This window comes from Cervus canadensis, chromosome X, assembly GCF_019320065.1.
Source record: "Cervus canadensis isolate Bull #8, Minnesota chromosome X, ASM1932006v1, whole genome shotgun sequence".
Lineage (NCBI taxonomy): Eukaryota > Metazoa > Chordata > Mammalia > Artiodactyla > Cervidae > Cervus > Cervus canadensis.
In genome coordinates this window covers 6,557,925-6,580,567 of record NC_057419.1, presented here as the reverse complement: position 1 = coordinate 6,580,567, position 22,643 = coordinate 6,557,925, and positions in this window count along the sequence as shown.

Genomic DNA, 22,643 nt, shown 5'->3' with positions numbered 1-22,643 from the left:
CCACCAGAGAAGCCCAGGAATACTGGCGTGGGTAGGCTAACCCTTCTCCAGGGGATCTTCCCAACCCAGGAATCGAACCGGGGTCTCCTGCATTGCAGGCGGATTCTTTACCAACCGAGCTATCAGGGAAGCCCCCTTACACATAGTAGATTTACCTGTTAATCCCTGACCCTGTCTCTCCTCTCCCCCATTCCCTCACCCCACTGGTCACCCCTAGTTTGTTCCCTAGATCTGTGAGTGTGTTTCTGTCTTACTATATTTATCTGTTTTACTTTTTAGACCCCCACATATAAGTAATATCACAGGATGTCTGTCTGACTTCACGGAGTGTGATCATCTCTGGGTCTATCCGTGTTGCTGCAAATGGCATAATTCTTTTTCATGGCTGAGTAATATTCCACTGTGGTATCTATGTACCACATTTTCTCTTTCAATTCCTCTGTGGATGGACACACGTTGCCTCCACGTCCCGGCTGTTGTAAAAAGTGCTGCTGTGAACTTGGGAACGTATGTGTCTTTTTGAATTTGTGTTTTCACTTTCTGCAGATACATGCCCAGGAGCGGAATTACTGGGTCATACAGTGACATTATTTTTAGGTTTTTTTCTGAGGAAGATCCATTCTCCTAAAACCCGTATTTATATATGGATCCTTGGTATATGTTCCTGCTGATGAAATATAAAAGGCATATTCTTATTGTAGTTAACCTCAAGGTTGTATCTATTGGGACTTCTTACAGTTTGGTACTCTGCACAAGTTAAATAAGGTGACAATTTATAGCAGAGTTCATCATGAGAAATGCCGGGCTGGATGAAGCACAAGCTGGAATCAAGGTTGCCGGGAGAAATATCAATAACCTCAGGTATGCAGATGACACCACCCTTATGGCAGAAAGTGAGGAAGAACTAAAGAGCCTCTTGATGAAAGTGAAAGAGGAGAGTGAAAACCTTGGCTTAAAACTCAACATTCAGAAAACTAAGAGCATTTTGTCCTATCACATCATGGTGAATAGATGGGGAAACAGTGAGAGACTTTATTTTGGGGGGCTCCAAAATCACTGCAGATGGTGACTGCAGCCATGAAATTCAAAGACGCTTACTCCTTGGAAGAAAAGCTATGACCAACCTAGACAGCATATTAAAAAGCGGAGAAATTACTTTGCCAACAAAGGTCTGTCTGGTCAAGACTATGGTTTTACCAGTGGTCATGTATGGATGTGAGAGTTGGACTATAAAGAAAGCTGAGCGCCGAAGAATTGATGCTTTTGAACTGTGGTGTTGGAGAAGACTCTTGATAAGTGGGCAGCTGTCTCATCCTTTTCAGGTAGGACACAGCTTTCTAAGTATAATTTTCCACTTTCCAGTATAATGAAAACAATACTTCAGGGTACGTAAGTTTACCATGCATCCTCGCTGGCAAAATTAACAGAGGTTTTACTTTAAAGATCGTGAAGAATACGGAATGTGTTTATTTTTTAGTTTTACTTTTACGGTCACTGGAAAGCATTTGAATGTCTCTCTTATGAGATATCAAAATATATCTGGTAATATATCAAAATATATCTCGTGATATATAAAAAAAAAAAAAACAATTTTTTTGATGGGGCATATCATTTGTTCCGTGGGAAAAACCGCTTCTGGAGTCTGCCGCAGAGTAGAGTGGAAAGCTGAAAAAATGCTCTGGTGTGTGGGGCGGGGGGGGGGGGGAGCTTTCCTGGTGGGCCAGTGGTTAAGACTCTGCACATCCACTCCAGGGGACACGGGTTCAATCCCTGGTCAGGGAACTCAGATCTCACATGCCGGGCCGAGCGGCCAACAAAAAAGAAAAGAAAAGAAACATTCTGTCTCCCAGTGTCTGTCTCCCCAGGGAAAAAACCAGCCTCTGGGAACCCAGCCAAGAATATTCTGATCGTAAACGGCGATGAGTCGGACACGACCGAAGTGAGTTAGCTCAGGCTTACACGCCTGTGGCTTTCCAGCTTTCCGCTCGCGTAATAAACGAGGTGTGGTGGCCTGGTCTTCCTTTTCTGTATTGAGAACGTAGTCACTGTGGAACAGGTTCTCTTGAGAGGGCGTGGGATTCCAGATGTTCCCGGCTCAGAGCGCGGGGTTCAGCCGTCAGGAAGAAATGGAAATACAGGGAAGAGCTTCCGTCAAACGTGGGGAAGGAATGATCCTCCCAGAACCGGCGTGTGATGAAAAGTCACAGAGCCAGCAGCCAACGAGGGGAAGCCGTGAGAGGCAGACACGGATCTCAGATGACGGGTTCTGTTTCCAAGGCCGAGGAGGACAGAAGCTGCAAGGCTCGACTGCATCCGCTGACCTTGTGACTGATGGGGACGGCGTGAATGCGCAGCTCTTGGGCAGAGACGTCACGGGTATTTCTGCCCTCAGAGAGAGAGGGGAACGGATTTTGCTGCTGCTGAGAACTCACAGAAGGAAACATCATTATGGCAGAATAGGAGAGGCAGGGTGGAAGGGATTCATGCGCTGTATTGGTGGGTGGACATGAGGGGACAGGATACAAGAAGACAGCCCCAAAGAAGAACTCAGAGATGGGACTTGGGGCAAGGTAAGTTTTGTTCAGCTGCTCGGCTGTGTCCAAGTCTTCGTGACCCCGTGGACTGCAGCACGCCAGGCTTCCCTGTCCATCACCAACTCCCGGAGCTTGCTCAGACTCATGTCCATCGAGTCAGTGATACCATCCAGCCATCTCATCCTCTGTCATCCCCTTCTCCTCCCGCCTTCAGTCTCTGCGAAGATCGTGGTCTTTTCCGATGAGCCAGCTTTTCTCATCAGGTGGCCAAAGTGTTGGCGTTTCAGCTTCAGCATCAGTCCTTCCAGTGAACACCCAGGACTGATGTTTAGGATGGACTGGTTGGATCTCCTTGCAGCCCAAGGGACTCTCAAGAGTCTTCTCCACCAACACAGTTCAAAAGCATCCATTCTTTGGTGCTCAGCCTTCTCTGTGGTCCAACTCTCACATCTGTACATGACCACTGGAGAAAAGTAGCCATAGGTTTGTGCGGAGCTTTGTCGGCAAATGATGTCTCTGCTTTCGAATGGCACTGTCTAGGTTTGCCATAGCCTTTCTTCCAAGGAGCAGGCATCCTTTAATTTTGATGGACGTTTTTGTCATGCGGTCCCACTCTTGGGCATATATCCAGACAAGACTCTTCATTCAAAAAAGACACGTTGACACCCCAGTATTCAGAGCAGCACCATTCACAGTCGGCAGGACGTGGAAGCAACTTAAATATCCATCAGAGGAGGAATGGATAGGGATGATATGGTACGTATATATAGACCATGGGATGTTAGCCAGCCCCCAAAAACAGTGAAATAATGCCATTTGCAGCAATGTGGATGGACGTTGAGGTTGGTTACCATTACTGAGTGAAGTGAGCCAGAGAAAGACAAATATCATATGATATCACTTAAATGTGGACTCTAAAAAGCAATACAAACTAAATATAACAAATAAGAAGCGGACTCACAGAGAGACAGAATTTACTAGTGGTTCCCAGTGGGGAGAGGAAGGGGAGGGGGGCAAGATGGGACAGGGGATTGACAGATACAAAGTTATGTATAAAACAGATAAGATGCAAGGATATACTGTATGTACATCAAAGGGAACACAGTCAGTACTTAACAATAACAATCAATGAAGCAAAGACTACAAAATTTTGAATCACTTTGTTTACACCTGAAACTAATATCATATTATGAATTACCTATAATTAAGAACAGAGTTACAGGAGTCTGGGGGGAAGAAATACAAAGGAAATGATGAAATGATTCCAAGGTCTGTTAATGTGCAAAAGTCAGCTAATCTGAATAATTTGTGCATTAGTAAATGTTCCCCTCATACATATTAAAATCTTAAAAACATATGAGAGACCCCCTTCTACTATTTTTTAATTTATTTTTTTATTAATTTATTTTTTAAATAACACCTTTTTAAATTTATTTTTTTAATTGAAGGATAATTGCTTTACAGAATTTTTGCAACACCATTTGAATATTAATAAGTTTTAATAACTTAATAATTAAAATAAATATATTTAATAATAAATTAAATTAAAATAAATAATAAATTAATTAAATAAAATAAATTGAAATAATGTAATAATCATAACTTAATGATCTTAATAACTTAAATGTCAAAGATTAAAAATGGCAGAAGGGGAGAAAAACAAGATAAAGAAAATGTGTCCATTTTTCTACCCTTTTTTTTCTTCTTTAGTTCAGTCGCTCCGTCGTGTCTGACTCTTTGTGACCCCATGGACCGCAGCATGCCAGGCCTCCCTGTCCATCACCAACTCCCAGAGCTTACTCAAACTCACGTCCATCGAGTCAGTGATGCCATCCAACCATCTCACCCTCTGCCGTCCCCTTCTCCTCCTGCCTTCAATCTTCCCCAGCATCATGGTCTTTTCCAAGGGGTCCCGTTCTTCACATCGGATGACCAAAGACAGTTGTTTTCTTTAACTGATTATTTTTTGGGCATGCTGTGTGTTCCCCTGGGCTTTCTCTAGCAGCAGGAAGCGGGGGCTCCTCTCCGGGTGTGGTTCCTGGACTTCCCACTGCAGGGGCTTCTCTCAGTGAGGGTCACTGGGCTCTGGGGCTCAGACTTCAGTACTTGTGGCACACGGAATTAGCTGCCACGTGGCATCTGGGATCTTCCCAGACCAGGGATCGAACCTGTGTCCCTTGCACTGGCGGCAGATTCTTATCCACTGAACCCCCAGAGACGTCCACGTTCTGCTCTTCAGTGTTAGAATGGTCGTCATGTGTCTCTAGACTTGAAAGAAGCTTTGGAGATGCTCTGACTCAGAGGAGAAAATGAAGAACCAGAAACGTTGTGGGTTTTTTGCTCTTTTTTTAATGTTAAGGTCCCATCATTGGTGGGGCTTCCCAGGCGGTAAAGAGCCTGCTTGCCAACGCAAGAGACTTTAGAGATGAGGGTTGGGGAAGGTCGATCGCTGGGTTGGGAAGATCCCCTGGAGGAGGGCGTGTCAACCCACTCCAGTGTTCTTGCCTGGAGCATCTCATGGACAGAGGAGCCTGGCGGGCTACAGTCCATGGGGTCGCAAAGAGTTGGACATGACTGAAGTGACTTAGCGCAGCATGACACTTCATTGGCAGGAAAATCAGGTCTTCATTACCGTCTTAGATTTGAGGCTCAGGTCCCCAGCTGCCTGACACCAGGAAGGCCGGCAAAATGTTTACGAAATGTAGATTCCGAGCTCTTGAATCATGTGTTTTCCCCTAGGTTTTGAAGTCTATGTTTTAAACATCGGAGTTTAGAATTTATGACAAGTTGGGGTGGGTAACACAGGGGCAGACCCCACGCTCCATGAGGCAGGTGGCTGGGTGGTGGGACGGGCCGTGCAGAAAATTTAGTTATCAGCGCAGAGATGAGGTTTGAAAAGCTGGGAATTTTCAAGAAACTATAGCTCTCCTCACTCACTCAGACGGGTTACTCCTGAAACAAGTCCCCGAAGGTGTTAAGAAAGCAGCCGATTCTGAGCCACAGAAGTTGTGCGGAAATAGAAACCTGCACAGATTAGAAGATGTCCGTCACGCAGCAGTCTTAAAATATCATGAATATCCTGTGTTGGTTCCCTCTTGTTGTTAAACTCGAAGGTCACTTGACGTTTTACTAAGTTGATGTCGCTTCCCAGGTAGCTCAGAGTCTGCCAAAGCAGCAGATATAGGATACCCAGGTCTGATCCCTCAGTCGGGAAGATCCCCTGGAGGAGGACGTGGCAACCCACTCCAGTATCCTTGCCGGGAGAATCCCAGGGACCCAGGAGCCTGGGGGGCTACAGTCCGTGGGGTTGCAAAGACTCACACACGACTGAGCGACTTAACACTTTCAAGCTCATCTTTATTGTGAGTTAATTGACTTTTTGACCACTGCATGGAATCTAAGGGACTTGACATAGTGAGTAGGCTCTGGGCGGGGTGAGGGGGAAATGGGATTCTTCCAAGCTCTCTCGCCCTCCTGCCAGAGCCTGATATACCTTCAGTTCAGTTCAGTTCAGTCGCTCAGTCGTGTCCGACTCTTTGCGACCCCATGGACTGCAGAACGCCAGACCTCCCTGTCCATCACCAACGGCCGGAGTTTATCCAAACTCATGTCCATTGAGTCGGTGATGCCATCCAACCATCTCATCCTCTGTGGTCCCCTTCTCCTCCCATCTTCAATCTTTCCCAGCATCGGGGTCTTTTCAAATGATATACCTTAGCCCCCCTAGAACACGTGGGATCCATTCAGAAGGATTTTTGCAAGGCTCTGAAGAGACCTGGGAGACAGAGGTTGTCCTACTATCATTGTATTTTCATGGAACCCTGGGATGCAGTCTTGGGAACGACAGCCACAATGTTGCCCGTTACAAGAAGGGTCGCCTGAATGAGAATCTTTCACCCGCCAGCCACTTGGAAAATGACAAGTTCCACACCGAAAATAAATACAGAGCCCCGGAATCGAAACCAGATGGTGGCAGCTCCCAGGATCTCTCTGGGTGCGTCTTTCCTCTTCTTCTTGTTTTGCTCTCTCCTTCTGAAGTGGATGCGCTGTGCCCCTCCTAGAAATTCCTTGGCACAGCGAGATCTCGCATTGATTTGGGGTCAGCATCCTTCGATGGACAGATAGAGAGATTCCGGAGTTCTGACTCAGCTGTGGGGGTGGAGACAGAACTGTATGGTACATTCGAGGACACGTCTGGAACAAATGAATGAACGTTTCTGTGTTTCCTAATACCACTACAGGCAGTAGCCTAAAAGCAATTTCTGGATTCCCTGCCCCCACCAATCACTTCCTCTGTTTAGGATGGTCACAACCGGTGCAGATCTTGCATCCAGTTGGCAATACCTTGACTTTTCTGCATTTGACACTTTTATTTGAGATGCTGTAGTCTCGCTGCTCTTGTAAAAACAATTGCCTTACTGGACGCCCACCCACCCACCTACCCACTGCCCTGCCAAAAGAAAAAGTTACAACAATCTGTGAAATGGACCAGTAGAACTGGAAATGTGTAAGGGATTCCGCAAGCTCATTGGTTTTGACTTGTCCTTCTGGTTGTCGCTGTTGTTAAGTTGCTCATCGTGTCCGACTCTTTGCGACCCCATGGACTACAGCATGCCAGGCTTCCCTGTCCTTCACCATCTCCTGGACTTTGATCGAATTCATGTCCATTGAGTCAATGATGCCATCCAACCTTCTCATCCTCTGCCATCCCCTTCTCCTCCTGCCCTCAATCTTTCCCAGCATCAGGGTCTTTTCTGATGAGTCAGCTCTCTTTGCATCAGGTGGCCAAAATATTGGAGTTTCAGCTTCAGCATCAGCCCTTCCAATGAATATTCAGGATTGATTTCCTTTAGAGCCGAGTGGTTTGATCGCCTTGCTGTCCAAGAGACTCTCAAGAGTCTTCTCCAACGCCACAGTTCAAAAGCACCAGTTCTTCGGCGCTCAGCCTTCTTTGTGGTCCAGCTCTCACATCCGTACATGACTACTGTAAAAAAACAAAACTTTGACTAGATGGACCTTTGTCAGCAAAATGATGTCTCTGCTCTTTAACATGCTGTCTAGGTTGGTCATAGCTTTTCTTCCAAGCAGTAAGCGTCTTTTAATTTTATGGCTGTGATCACAGTCCTGTTAATTAGGATGAATGTAGACTTCCTTCATGGTCCAGTGGCTAGGACTCTGGGCTTCCACTGCATTGAACATGGGTTCAATTCCTGGTCAGGGAACTAAGATCCCACATGCTATGTGTCACCACCGAAAAGAAAGAAAGAAATGCTAATTGGAGTAGATTTTTCTTACAAGGAAATGTAAATCATTGAATTGCTTCTCTAAGAAAAGTGATATGGAAATAGAATTTCAGAGACTAGAAAAATACATGAGGAACTTCTGACCTGTCAAATTGAGTTTGTTCGAGTATTCCGTGCTGGGAATCAAAATGGATACATTGCAGTTTTCTGTAGACTTACTTTACAACTTTTTAGACTCAGGATGAGGAATTTTAGAGGTCAGCAGAAATTTCGGAGAAGGGATATAAGTTTTCAGGATTTGACTTACGGCCTCTGACTTAGAATCAACCAAAATAATACGAAACCTGGTCTTAATTTACCAGCAGATATTTTACGTAAGAGTTATTTTTTTGTTTTTAGCTACAAGGAGGAGCCTGGAGCATTTTCATCTTCTTTTCAACTGCGGTGGTTTTCTAATTGTACATTATGTGTGTAACTTTGAGGCAATTGAGTACAACTGTGAAAGAAGAAAATCTTGTTTTGGTATACTTGGCAGAAAATGGATGTGGTTTATTTTTTTTATTATGTCTAAGACCAAATAATGAAAGCCGGGGGGAAAAAAAAAAAAGAACTTTTCCCCAAAAGGGGCAAGGTTACAGAAAGAGGAAAAGAAACAGAACAGAAGACCAAAATTCAATTGATTTACAAAGTTTTTTGTTTTTTAGTTTATTTATTTGAATTGGAGGCTAATGACTTTACAGCATGGCAGTGGTTTTTGCCATACATTGACATGAATCAGCCATGGGTATATATGTGTCACTTGATTCACAGAGTTTTAAGGCAGGAAAATGGGGGCGTCCTCAGAAAAGAACTAGAGAGATTGGATCTTGCTAGTGGCTAGTTAGAAGTCACCTTGACACACATCACTTGATCTTTTGCCAAAGATGACAATGAAATAGCTCGGGGAGCAAGCTGCTCTGGCCGAATGCATCTAATCTTCTTTTCCAGTAAGCATACTCAGCCTCCACCAGAGACCATGAGCTGGATTTCGGGGAAAAACCCAAGAATATTCAGCATTTCTCCTAGGATATTCGCAGCAGAGCACATTCCCAGGTCTGGAAGCACTTAACCATCTCTCGCTTACTTGAGAAAAGTCAGAAAGGATTATTAAAACAGATTGGAATGTTGAACCGAACTTGTCACTGTTGCTAAGCAGTGTTTGTGAACCGAAAAAAAGATGCTGAAACAGGAGAAACAGTGAACCTGGGAACATAGCAATGAATGCACTTCCCCACTCCCAAAGGGGAAAGGAGCTGTGAATATTTCAGAGAACAGAATATGTTGGCCGCTGACAACCAAGAAAATAAGAGAGAGATGTTGTCCAAAGAAAATAAAGTTAACTTTCTCCTTCTCATCATTGTTCAGTTGCTGACTCATGTCCAACTCTTTGCAACCCCATGGACTGCAGCACACCAGGCTTCCCTGCCCTTCACCATCTCTTGGAGTTTGCTCAAGCTCATGTGCGTTGAGTCAATGATGCCACCCAACCATCTCATCCTCTGACATCCCCTTCTCTTCCTACCTTCAATTTTTCCCAAGATTAGGAGTGGTTCCATTGAATTTGGAGGACTAAAAAAAAAAAAAGATGGGGAAAAAATGAAACTGAGAGCTCTTACTGATTATGATGTCAGCTCCTTGGGTGAATGTGAAATGGATTCATTCATCAGATGAGACAGGGCTTGGAATTCAGCACACCAATTGCACAAATAACCGTTTGATCACCTCGTGCATACAGGTCAACGTGCTGCTTGTGGGCAGAAGTTGAGTAAAGATGGAAATGGGATCTTGAAGGGCTTCCCAGACGGCATTAGTGGTAAAGAACCCACCTGCCAATTCAGAGAGAGTCAAGAGACACAGCCTCAATCCCTGGGTCAGGGAGTGCCCCACTCCAGTGTTCTTGCCTGGGAGACCCCATGGACAGAGGAGCCTGGCAGGCTGCAGTCCGTGGGGTTGCAAAGAGTCAGGCAGGACCGAACACACACAACACTTCTGCAGGAAACGGGAAGATCCCGTGGATGCTCGAACCGTATCGCACGTAGGATGCTTTCTGCTTCGGGAAGGGAGACAGCCCGAAGGTGAGGCAGTGATTCATTTCTTCCACACAGAGTCCTGCAGGGAACGTTACAAGTCAGATGGTAGACCAGACGGCCCCTTGGTTCTGCCCATACAGACCTTACCCAGTATGATTTTTTAAAATATTTTAACTCTTTTATTTATTTTGTCTGTGCTGGGTCTTCACTCCTGTGTGTGGGGGGATTTCTCTGGTTGGGCCTTGCAGGCTTCTCATTGCGGTGGTCTCTCTTACTGTGGAGCTTGGACTGTAGGTCGCATGGGCTCCAGGAGTTGCCACTCCCAGGCCCCAGAGCAGAGGCTGGGTAGTTGGTGGTGCACCGACTCAGTTGCTCCGAGGTAGGTGGGATCTTCCTGGACCAGGGCTCAAACCCGTTATCTTGCTATCTATCTACTGAGCCAGCGGGGAAGCCCACATTACGATTTTTGAGTAGGGTCAGTTCTCTGCTTGTTATCAACGCCATCAGGGAAAAGAAACAAAAATAGGGAATCTGATGAAGATTAAGGGAACACGCTAGAGGTGGAGTGTGTTTCCCTGGTGGCTCAGCTGGTAAAGAATCTGCCTGCAATGCAGGAGACCCCGGTTCGATTCCTGGATTGGGAAGATCTGCTGGAGAAGGCAAAGGCTACCCACTCCAGTATTCTTGGGTTTCCCTGGTGGCTCAGATGGTAAAGAATCCGTCTGCAATGCGGGAGACCTGGGTTCGATCCCTGGGTTGGGGGGATCCACTGGAGAAGGGAAACACTACCCACTCCAGTATTCTGGCCTGGAGAACCCCATGGACTGTATCATCCATGGGGTTGCAAAGAGTCGGACGCGACTGAGTGACTTGCACTCCGCATCACTTCACTAGAGGTGGAAGATTTGAATTTCAGCTGCAGCAAAGTGCATCCCCACTGTTTGGATGCAATTGGAGAGGGAGAAATTAGGAAATAAGACATGGGGACGATCTCACATTCAGAAGTTACTCGAATTGCCCCAAATCACATCAGTTCAGTCGCTCAGTCGTGTCTGACTCTCTGCGACCCCATGGACTGCAGCACTCCAGGCCTCCCTGTCCATCACCAACTCCTGGAGTTTATTCAAACTCATGTCCATCGAGTCGGTGATGCTGTAATAAGGACAAAATTGGGAGTAGACTCACAGTTAAGGTCTGGCAGGGACGCTTTACTCATGAAAGCCTGGAGACCCCTCTTTATGGGAAGTCCAAGGGTCCCCAGACAAACCCTACTAGCTCAGTGTCAACTCAGAGATTCTAAAGTGTCTGGCGAGGAAATTTCAAGAAGAGTTTCCAGTAGGGAAAGCAAATGCACATCAGAAAAGAGGGGTTTTCTTGGAAGTCTTTCTGTTAGGAGAGCACTCATGCTGGTTCGTAAACGTCTAACTAGGTACTTTTGTGTATCCCGAGTCAAAAGTTATTTTCCTCGAGAGTTAAAAGCATGGTTCTTAACTCACTCCTGTCAAGGGACTTTAAAGCAGTTTTATTCTAAAGTCACTCCTGTGCTCCCAGGGAAATTCTAAAGCTGAGTTTCCTTCCTGTGATTGTCAGAGAAATTACATTAGATGGGTGTGAACCAGAAGTCGTGACAATCAGACATTGTTTCTCCATAACTCTTAGATGTATATTTTAACATGTATTTTTTTTTCCCCCTGCATGCATTGGGTTTAAATATAGTTGTTTGTTCCAAAGATGGTGGTAGCTTGAAGATGTAAGTCACAGCCTTCCTTGTCCCCTCCTGCACGGGAAGCGGTCGTTTCCTGCACACACAGGGAAGGTCCTTCTTTTCCTGACTCCTTGGTCCTGAATGGTGCCACAGGTGTGTGTCACAGACAAATGTAATAGAAAAAGCAGCTGGAGATTCAGGGAGGCGTGTACTCATCAGATATGTTGCACTGCAGTCAGCTTGAGGCATTTGTTGCATAGTCGCTAAGTCGTGTCTGACTCTTTCGCGACCCCACGGGCTGTAGCCCACCAGCCTCCTCCGTCCATGGGATTCTCCAGGCCAGAACACTGGAGTGGGTAGCCTTTCCCGTTCTCCAGGGGAATCTTCCCAACCCAGGGATCAAACCCAGGTCTCCCGCCTTGCAGGCGGATTCTTTACCGGCTGAACCACCAGGAAAGCCCAAGAATACTGGAGTGGGTAGCCTGTCCCATCTCCAGCCTGTCCATCTTCCCGACCCAGGGATTAAACCAGGGTCTCCTGCATTGCAGGCGGATTCTTTACCAACTGACCTAGCAGGGAAGCCCAGATAGATGATAAATGCTTAATAGGTGATAAATAATGAAAAGGTGATAGAGACAGGTGATGGACAAATAAGTATGTAGATGATAGATGTAGGTAGATGATAGATAAAATAGAGACAGTTTTAGTTTATACATACATGTTAGAATAGCTAAATAGAGAAACAGAAAGATAATGGAGACGATAAGTAGGTTGATGATATTACTAGATAGATAGGTATTGATGGATGAATGGATGAATAGGTGGATGAATAGATGGGTATATGAATGGGTGGAGAAAGAGAGGTGAAAGATGGATAGATATATAGATACATAGATACGGATGAATGGACAGATAGACTGGATGAAAATGGATGAAAAACAGATTAACGGATGGATGAATGGATAGATTATATGGAGAGAGAGAGAAGATAGGTAAATAGATCGAGGTAGCCAGGTAGATACTTAGATGATAGATATCTATACATCATTTATCTATTATCCATCCATCATCTAAGTATATATCTACCTACCCTGATCTATTTACCTATCTTCTATCTCTCTCCATATAATCTATCCATCCATCCATAGGTAGATAGATACACAGACATGATATGTAGGTAAGCAGATAGACAGATACATAGATAGATAGATGTCATAGGTGGGTAGATAGAAAGATACGTAGATGGATAGATGTCAAAAGTAGGTAGATAGATACATAGATAGATGTGATAGGCAGGAGGGTAGATAGAAAGATATGACAGGTAGGTAGGTAGATAGAACGATAGATACATAGATAGATGTCATATTTAGGTAGGTGGAAGGATAGATACATACCTCAGTTCAGTCCAGTCGCTTAGTCGTGTCTAACTCTTTGCAACCCCATGGACTGCAGCACGCCAGGCCTCCTTGTCCATCACCATCTCACGGAGTTTGCTCAAACTCATGTCCATCGAGTTGCTGATGCCATCCAACCATCTCATCGTCTGTCGCCCCCTTCTCCTCCTGCCTTCAATCTTTCCCAGCCTCAGGATCTTTTCCAATGAGTCAGTTCTTCAGTGACTTCAGCCCTTTCTCTCTCTGTGACTAAAAGTATTGGAGTATTCACTGGCCAAAGTGTTGGAGTTTCAGCTTCAGCATCAGTCCTTCCAATGACCATTCAGGACTGATTTCCTTCAGGATGGACTGGTTGGATCTCCTTGCAGTCCAAGGGACTCTCAAGAGTCTTCTCCAACACCACAGTTCAAAAGCATCAATTCTTTGACGCTCAGCTTTCTTTATGGTCCAACTCTCACATCCATACATGACTACTGGAAAAATCATAGCTTTGACTAGATGGACCTTTGTCTGCCAAGTAACATCTCTTCTTTTTAATATGCTATATAGGTTGATCATAGCCTTTTCTTCCAAGGAGCAAACATCTTTGAATTTCATGGCTGCAGTCACCATCTGCAGTGATGTTGGAGCCCAAAAAAAATAAAGTCTGACACTGTTTCCACTGTTTCCCCATCTATTTCCCATGAAGTGATGGGACCAGATGCCATGATCTTCGTTTTCTGAATGTTGAGCTTTAAGTCAACTTTTTCACTCTCCTCTTTCCACTTTCATCAGGAGGCTCTTTAGCTCCTCTTTGCTTTCTGCTGGAAGGGTGGTGTCATCTGCATATCTGAGGTTATTGATATTTCTCCCGGCAATCTTGATCCCAGCTTGTGCTTCCTCCAGCCTGGCATTTCGCATGATATACTCTGCATATAAGTTAAATAAGCAGGGTGACAATATACAGCCTTGATGTACTCTTTTCCCGATTTGGATCCAGCCTGTTGTTCCATGTACATACACAGATAGATGTCATAGGTTAGGTTAGGTAGAAAGATAGATACATAGATAGATAGATGTGATAGGTAGGTAGGTCAATAGAAGGATAGATAGATGTGATAGGTACATAGATAGTTATGACAGGTAGGTAGGTAGGTAGATAGATGTGATCGGTAGGTAGGGAGGTAGGTAGGTAAATAGAAGGATAGATAGATGAGATAGGTAGGTAAGTAGGTAAGTAGATAGATGTGATCAGTAGGTAGGTAGATAGATGTGATCAGTAGGTAGGTAGATATTATTGGTAGGTAGATAGATTGATAGGTAGGTAGGTAACTAGAAGGATAGATAGATGTGATAGGTAGGTAAGTAGGTAGGTAGATAGATGTGATCAGTAGGTAGGTAGGTAGGTAGATATTATTGGTAGGTAGGTAGATTGATAGGTAGGTAGGTAGGTAGACATGATAAGTAGGTACTTAGAACGATAGATAGATATATCTAATGATAGGTATTTTCTAGATCTGTCTCATGCTGATGTGGTAGTTACGTTGGGGCCATGAATGCATGTATTTTGAAACCATGCTCTTTAAAATTTGAGACGTGAAAACACGAAGCTCATGCAAAGCCCCAGGAGGTCCGTCATACGTAGGGTTCCGTTCGCCCAGAACTAAAACTCCACCACAGAACGGCAGCCGCCCACGTGTGCCTGAGCCCTTCCTCTCTCTGTGTGACGCTGTCCTCCTGCACCGTTAATCTTTCAAATGTCCATTCTGGGAGCATTTTATTACGGCGTCACCTCCCGCCGTGAACCACAGCACAGCGCTAACACCCGGGAGGGCAGCGGGTCGAAGCCTGACCGGGTCCAGGCAGGTGGAATTCATTACAGAACATCACCCACCCCAGCACCCACGTAAAGGAAACCAGTGAGACACACATTCTCTGGTCCTGTGGGCAAAAGAAACGCTGAGGAATGAAGAATCACAGCCTGCACACGTCCCTGGGAGCTTTCCCTTGCTCCTGGGGGCGGGGCCAGAACCCCCCCCAAACATCGTAGTCAGGGACACGCAGTCTCTGCACGGCCTCCCGGCCAAGTCAGTGAAAACTGAAGTGTTGGTCACTCAGTCGTGTCTGACTCTTTGCGACCCCTGTGGACTGTAGCCCACCAGGCTCCTCTGTCCATGGGATTTTCCAGGCAAGAACACTGGAGTGGGTTGCCATCCCTCCTCCAGGGGATCTTCCCGACCCAGGGATCGAACCCGGGTCCCCTGCATTGCAGGGTGCAGCATGCTAGCCTCCTGGTTCTTTGTCGCAGGCGGTCCCAGCCACGGCCCCCTTCTGCCACATCCCCCATTTGGTTCTGACCCTATTTGTGTGTCTGACTGTATGTGTGTGTTTCAGAATGTGTTTATGTGTGTGTGTGTGTGTGTGTGTGTGTGCACGTGTGTTTGTGTGCATGTGTGCATGCATGCATGTGTTTAGGTTTGTGTGTAAGTGTGTGTGTGCATGCATCTGTGTGCATCTATATGCGTGCATGTGTTTCTGCATGTTTCTGAGTGAATGCACGTCTGTACATGTACTGCCGTGTCACTGTGGGCATGCGCATGTCACTGCATGACTTTATCCATGTATGTGTTCGTGAACATATGTACGTGTACCTGTCTCTGTGTATCCTTGAAAACAGTGTCGTGTCTTTTGGAGAAATATTGTATGACATCCCTTATATATGGAATCTAAGAAGACATGATGCAAAGTAAGTTACTTAGAAAACAGAACTTATGGTTGCTGGGGGAAGGATGGGGGAAGGGATAGTCAGGGAGTCTGGGATGGACATGGACACACTGCTGTATTTAACATGGAGAACCAGCAAGGACCTGCCGGACAGCACAGGGAACTCTGCTCAATACTCTGTAATAACCTGATGGTCACCACGGGGAAGGATGGGGGAAGGGATAGTCAGGGAGTCTGGGATGGACATGGAGACACTGCTGTATTTACCATGGAGAACCAGCAAGGACCTGCTGGACAGCACAGGGAACTCTGCTCAATACTCTGTAATAACCTTATGGTCACCAGGGGGGGAAGGATGGGGGAAGGGATAGTCAGGGAGTCTGGGATGGACATGGACACACTGCTGTATTTAACATGGAGAACCAGCAAGGACCTGCTGGACAGCACAGGGAACTCTGCTCAATACTCTGTAATAACCTTATGGTCACCAGGGGGAAGGATGGGGGAAGGGATAGTCAGGGAGTCTGGGATGGACATGGACACACTGCTGTGTTTAACACGGAGAACCAGCAAGGACCTGCTGGACAGCACAGGGAAGTCTGCTCAATACTCTGTAATAACCTTATGGTCACCAGGGGGAAGGATGGGGGAAGGGATAGTCAGGGAGTCTGGGATGGACATGAACATGCTGATGTATTTACCATGGAGAACCAGCAAGGACCTGCTGGACAGCACAGGGAACTCTGCTCAATGTCACATGGCAGCCGGGATGGAAGGGGAGTTTGGGGGAGAACAGATACATGTGTATGTTTGAGTCCCCTTTGCTGACCCCCGAACGTACCACAAAACTGTTAGTCAGCTGTACCCCAGTACAAGACAAAAAGTTTTTGAAAAGCAGTCTCCTTCTCACCTGTGTTTTTCCTGCATACTTTTCCACTCCCCAAATGCTGTTCCAGATAACAAGAAAGAGGTCCTCAGAATGTCCCTCGTTGGTGAAGCTCACAGCACATCTCAACGGCATTTGTTTTTATGTTGAGAACAGAGACTTTTGAAAGGACAATGTGACAGGTTTATGTTAACATAAATCCTGAGTTACTCCACACCTTCAAACATATTTCCAAGAGGGGAAAAAAAAAAATGTTTACCCGGATAAATGTCCTGACAGATAAATGAGAACTTAACTTCAGTGCCTAGAGATCATATCTGAAATTTCAGGCAGTAAACACATCCACAGCAATGCATGCCATCTATAAATATGAGGTTGGTTATTGCCAACGGGTTTGTCTCCAGGGCGTTAAGATGACATTGGATATCTCCATGTGCACGCTGGTTAATCTCATCTAAAATGAATGCTATCTCACAAACACACACAAATACAGACAGTGATGAAGCCCAAATTCATCACTTCTATCCACCATCCTCCTATAGCTCACGGTGACCTCTGAGAGAGATAAGGAACAGATTCTGTGCCCTTCCAAATGTCACATGTGCTTAAACTCAGAACCAGGAGATCCATGGTGTGAAATGGAATGTTTCCTGCTTTATCACTAAAGAAAGGGTGTCACGGTCATCAGAATTAATGCTTTTGATCTGTGGTGTTGGAGAAGACTCTTGAGAGTCCCTTGGACCGCAAGGAGATCCAACCAGTCCATCCTAAAGGAAATCAATCCTGAATATTCTTTGGAAGGACTGATGCTAAAATTCCAATACTTTGGCCACCTGATGGGAAGAACTAACTCATTGGAAAAGACCCTGATGCTGGGAAAGATTGAGGGCGGGAGGAGAACGGGACGACAGAGGATGAGATGCTTGGATGGCGTCACCGACTTGATGGACATGAGTTTGAGCGAAGTCTGGGAGTTGGTGATGGACACGGAAGCCTGGCGTGCTGCAGTCCACGGGGTCGCAAAGCATCGGACACGACTGAGCGACTGAACTGCCCTGAGTCATCAGCTCTTGCAACCACCATGGATGGTGCGCTGGTGAGCCCTGAGTAAACTCAGCCAAGAAGGAACACCTGCTGTCCACCAGCCGTCAGACTCTGGCTGCTCCCCACGGAGAGCCCTGAGGAAACTCAGGATTCAGAGACACAGGATACTGGTCCCACATAGCTGTGCGCTCAATCGTGTCTGACTCTTTTGTGACTCCACGGACTGTAGCCCGCCAGGCTCCTCTGTCCATGGGATTCTCCAGGCAAGAATACAGGAGTGGGTCGCCGTCTCCTCCTCCGGCGGATCTTCCGGACCCAGGGACCGAGCCCGTGTCTCTTGCATCTCCTAGACTGGCAGGTGGGCTCTTTACCACTGAGCCAGCTGGAGGCTCCTCGGGAGCTGTGGTACAGATCACAGGAATGATTTCAGCGAGCCCAGACCCTTGCATCTTCCTGTAAACAGAAAAGCACAAAATTCCCTAACTTGAGCTATCTGATCTTCCTTCCGTTAAGAATCATCGTCTGATGCTCAGACTACCTGCCCTTCCTTGCAAAACTTCTATATCATCTGATTCCTCCCTTTGCCTCCTTGGAGCAGTTCCCTCAGGGCAACTTGACATGCCACCTTCCAGGCTTAAAGTCCTAAAAATTCCCGCCAAATGAAACATAACTCTCAGCTCTTAATGTGAATGTTTCTTAAGTACGCAATGGGTGGCTCTGTCCCACAGATAACACAGCTTTGCATCAGGGATTCCCTGCTGTCTCGGTCCATAAATAATCTGCCTGCAGTACAGGAGACCCAGGTTCAATTCCACGGTTGGGAAGATCCCCTGGAGAAGGGAATGGCAACCCGCTCCAGTATTCTTGCCTGGAGAATCCCATGGACAGAGGAGCCTGGCGTGTTGCAGTCCATGGGGTCGCAAAGGGTTGGACACGACTGAGCGACCGACCAGCGCCAAGAGCAAAATCTCAACTTGCAACTCTCACCTATTTTAAGTCGTCCCCCCCACCCTGTCTCCACGGAAACACAGTCCCTGAAAGTCACGAGGCAGGAATGAGTCCTTGCCTGGGACGGATGGTGTGGGCAGACAGCTCAGGTATCAGACACAGTAAGCTTGGAGATTTATCATCTTGGAGGTTTGCACTCCACTCTGCGCCTCTGGGCAGACAGCTGCGTCCCAGCCCTTCCAGGGGAGGTGACGTAACTGGGTCTGGAAAAGGCAGGCAGAGCGCCGTGTCTAAAGCCTGTGGTGTCTGCAGAAAGTTGGGAGGAGATCTTACACTCTTTATCGCTCTTATCTACCCGCCTTTGTAGCCAAAAACCCTCCCCAGGGGCGTTCACATCGTCCTTGTGAAATCTCCAAATATCACCAGCTGGGGTGGGGTGGGGGGCGGACAGAGCCTGTCGGAAAGTGTTGTTTTTGCAAAAGCATCCTCTTTTAAGATAACGTGTTGGAGCGACAAAGAGGGTCTAGCTGGCAGTCCAGACTTACTCACTGCTCTGGAAAAAGAAAAAAACTTGGAAAGATTAAAAAAAAAAAAAAAACACACTCAGAGAAGTTTCCCGAACTGATGCTGGGAGCATCTGTCATGGTTGGCTGATGGTAAGTGCAGTGGATCTATTGTTAGAAGGTCTCCTGTTGAGTCACTTCCTGGGGAGTGAAGGAAGGGTCTTCGGTGACCGCTTGTACTTCTGCCTGAATCAGCGGGGTCTTGCTGCCTCCCGGGGAACGCTGTCTTCTTGGCCATGAACTGTAGCACAGCTAAAGAAGGGGGAACAGTGCTGTAACAGTGTCTGGGCAGTTGATGGGACCCAGGGATTCCTGGGCAGACAGACGTCCAACCAGAGCTTACGTTTTACACTCTGGGTGCACGTTACGCTCAGTTCAGTCCAGTTGCTCCGTCGTGTCCAACTCTTTGCGACCCCATGGACCCCAACACGCCAGGCCTCCCTGTCCAACCCCAACTCCTGAAGCTTCCTCAAACTCCTTGTGTCCATGGAGTCGGTGATGCCATCCAACCATCTCCTCCTCTGTCGTCCCCTTCGGTCATGTGCAACTCTTTGCAACCGCCTGGACTGTAGCCCCGCCAGGCTTCTCTGTCCATGGGGATTCTCCAGGCACGAACACTGTAGTGGTAGACATTCCCTTCTCCAGGGGATCTTCCCGACCCAGGGATCAAACTGGAGTCTCCTGCATTGCAGGCAGATTCTTTACCGTCTGAGCCGCCAGGGAAGCCCATGACCCTAAAGCAAAGGCAAGAGAAGAAACAAAAATAAATAAATGGGACTGCACCCCAACTAGAAACTTGTGCATCAAAAGACACTCAAGAGAAGGAAAAGACAACTCCCAGAATTGGGGCAAAATATTTGCAAACTGTGGATCTAATAAGAGATTCCTATCTACGATATGTATAGAACTTCTCCAAGGGAACAGCAACAGCAAAACAAAGACAACCCGATTTTTAAAAACGGGCAAAGGACTCCAATAAGTGTGTGTGCAAAGCCGTACGAATGGCTGATAAATCCGTGAAAGTCAAGTCGCTCAGTCGTGTCCGAGTCTTTGCGACCCCGTGGACTGTAGCCCGCCAGGCTCCTCCATCCATGGAATTTCCCAGGCGCATAGTACTGGAGTGGATTGCTGTTTCCTCCTCCAGGGGCTCTTCCTGACCCAGGGGTGGAACCCGAACCCAGGTCTCCCGCCTTGCAGGCAGACGCTTTACCGTCTGAGCCACCAGGGAAAGCCCCGAAACACACGATGAGATGTTCAACAGCCGTCGTCGTCAGGGCAACGCAGATAAAAAAACACGGTGAGGTACCACTTCACGCAAAACCAAACAAACAAACAAAAAATAAGTGGAAAATCAGAGTTGTCGATGAGCATGGTCCAGATGAACCTGTCTTCAAAGGAGAAATGGAGACGCTCTAGACGTAGAGAACAGACATATGAACGGAGTGGGTGGGATACATTGGGAGGTTGGAATGGACACACAGATGCCATGGATACTGTCGATAGAACAGATGAGTAATCAGAACCTGCTTCACAGCACAGGGCTCTGTGGTCCCCTCAATGGAAAGGAAATCCCCAATACGAGGAGATGCTTGGATCCGTGGAGCTGATTCACTTCACGGTACAGCAGAAATTAACCCAGCGTGGTAAAAGCAACTCTGATCCCATAAAAATAATTTTTTTTTTTAAATAGAAAAGGAGGAGGGGACGCATTCAGAGAGTAGCCCTGACATGTACACTCCACCGTGTGTGAAATAGACAGCAAGTGGGAAGCTCCTGTCCAGCCTAGGAAGCTGGAGGAGGGGTGGATGCGGGGGGTGGGAGGAAGTCTCAAGAGGGAGGGGATCTAGGTACAGTCATAGCTGATTTCGTGTTGTTGTCAAGCTGCAAATAACAACAGCATTGTAAAGTAATTATCCTCCCATTAAAAAAAAAAGAAATATCAAATATTGATGCATCTATGTGGAATCTGAGAGCCAGGTGTGGGCAGGGCTGGACCCTGTCTTGGGCGTGTAGACAGCTGTGGTCCTCAACGTGCTCATCCCTATGGGTGTCTGCATCCTCACCTCTTCTTATAAGGACCCCAGCCCTATGGGGCCAGGACCCACCCCTGTGACCTCATTTGACCTTCATCCCCGCCTCCCCCTCCGCCCCCGTTTAAAGACCCTCATCTCCAAATACAGTCACATCGTTAGGTCCCTGGTCGGGGAGGTGGGGGGGCAGGATTTCAACCCAGGAATTTGGCCCAAAACCCCAGTTCAACCCACCCGTCTCCATGGGGAGCTGGGGTTTGTACAGACCCACTGAGGTCAGCACTTTTTAATTCTCGTCTCCCCGTCAAAGAATGCAGCCCTCCTCTCTGGGAATCATTCCGGAGGCCGGGGAAGAATTCACTTGATGCTTGCCAAAGGAAGCCGAAACCGTGCTTGCGTGTTTTTTTTTTTTTTTCGTTCCTCTGCACTTCCCTCCCAAGAGCATGTCCTTGAGTCTGTCGGGGTTCCCAGGAAAGAGAGGGACAGAGGGGACAGTTGGGGTGAGGGCAGGTCTCACTTGTCCCGGCTTGGGCGTGCATCTCTTCCTGTGGTTATGGTCCCCATTGAGAGAACTCACATGGCGTCTCCCATCCCAGGCTTTGAGGGACTTGGAGACACGTGTCATTTCACACCAGTGGCTCACTCATAAGACAGAGCCTATAGGCAGGGCAGCGATGGAGACGCAGACATAGACAACAGACTTGTGGACCCAGAGGGTGGAAAGGGGAGGGCAAGATGAATTAGGGAGAGCCGCGTGCAAACATACACATCACGGCACATAAAACAGAAGGCCGGGGGGAATTTAGGGCTTCCCTCCTGGCTCAGACGATAACCCATCTGCCTGCAATGCAGGAGACCTGGGTTTGATGCCCTGATCTTTTTTCTTTTTTTTTTTTTCCAGAGTTGGTTTCTTTTTATTCTGCAATAACTAGACCAACTTTCCTTAATGTGGAAGCTGACTAGTCAGTGTCCAGAATCTAAGTGGACAGTGAAGCTGATATCCATTCTCCACCCTGTAGTTTGCTTTTAGTTACAAAACTGTGAGACTGTCTTTTCCTAGACTGTTCACGGCAGCGGTCTTCATTTCACTTCTAGCCACTGCCGGGGTTGCTGGGATTTGCGTGAGGAAATACCAATGGGTATTATGAGCCCAACACGGCGATCTGGAGTTGGGATAGGACGTTGCTTATGGCCACGTCTTGCAAAGTGCTGAAAGCTCAACCGAGGACCTTACAGAAAGCTAAAAGGTCGTGACTGCCGGAGTGGGTCAGGTTATACAAACCACGGTTCCTACGCCCTCCCCCAACACCAGTTAGCCTTCTTGTGAAGACAATATAAGATAAATGGTCTTCAAGCCAAGAGACGGCCATGTAGGCGTTCTAAAACAGGCAGGAAACCTCAGGGTCTGGTTTTGACGGGGGAATAGTGAATGAGTCCCAGATTACACAAGACTCCAAGAACTCGGGAAGAAGCTTATCTGAAAGGGAAGAAGCCACATAGCTGGTATTTTGTGGTTGGCGATAA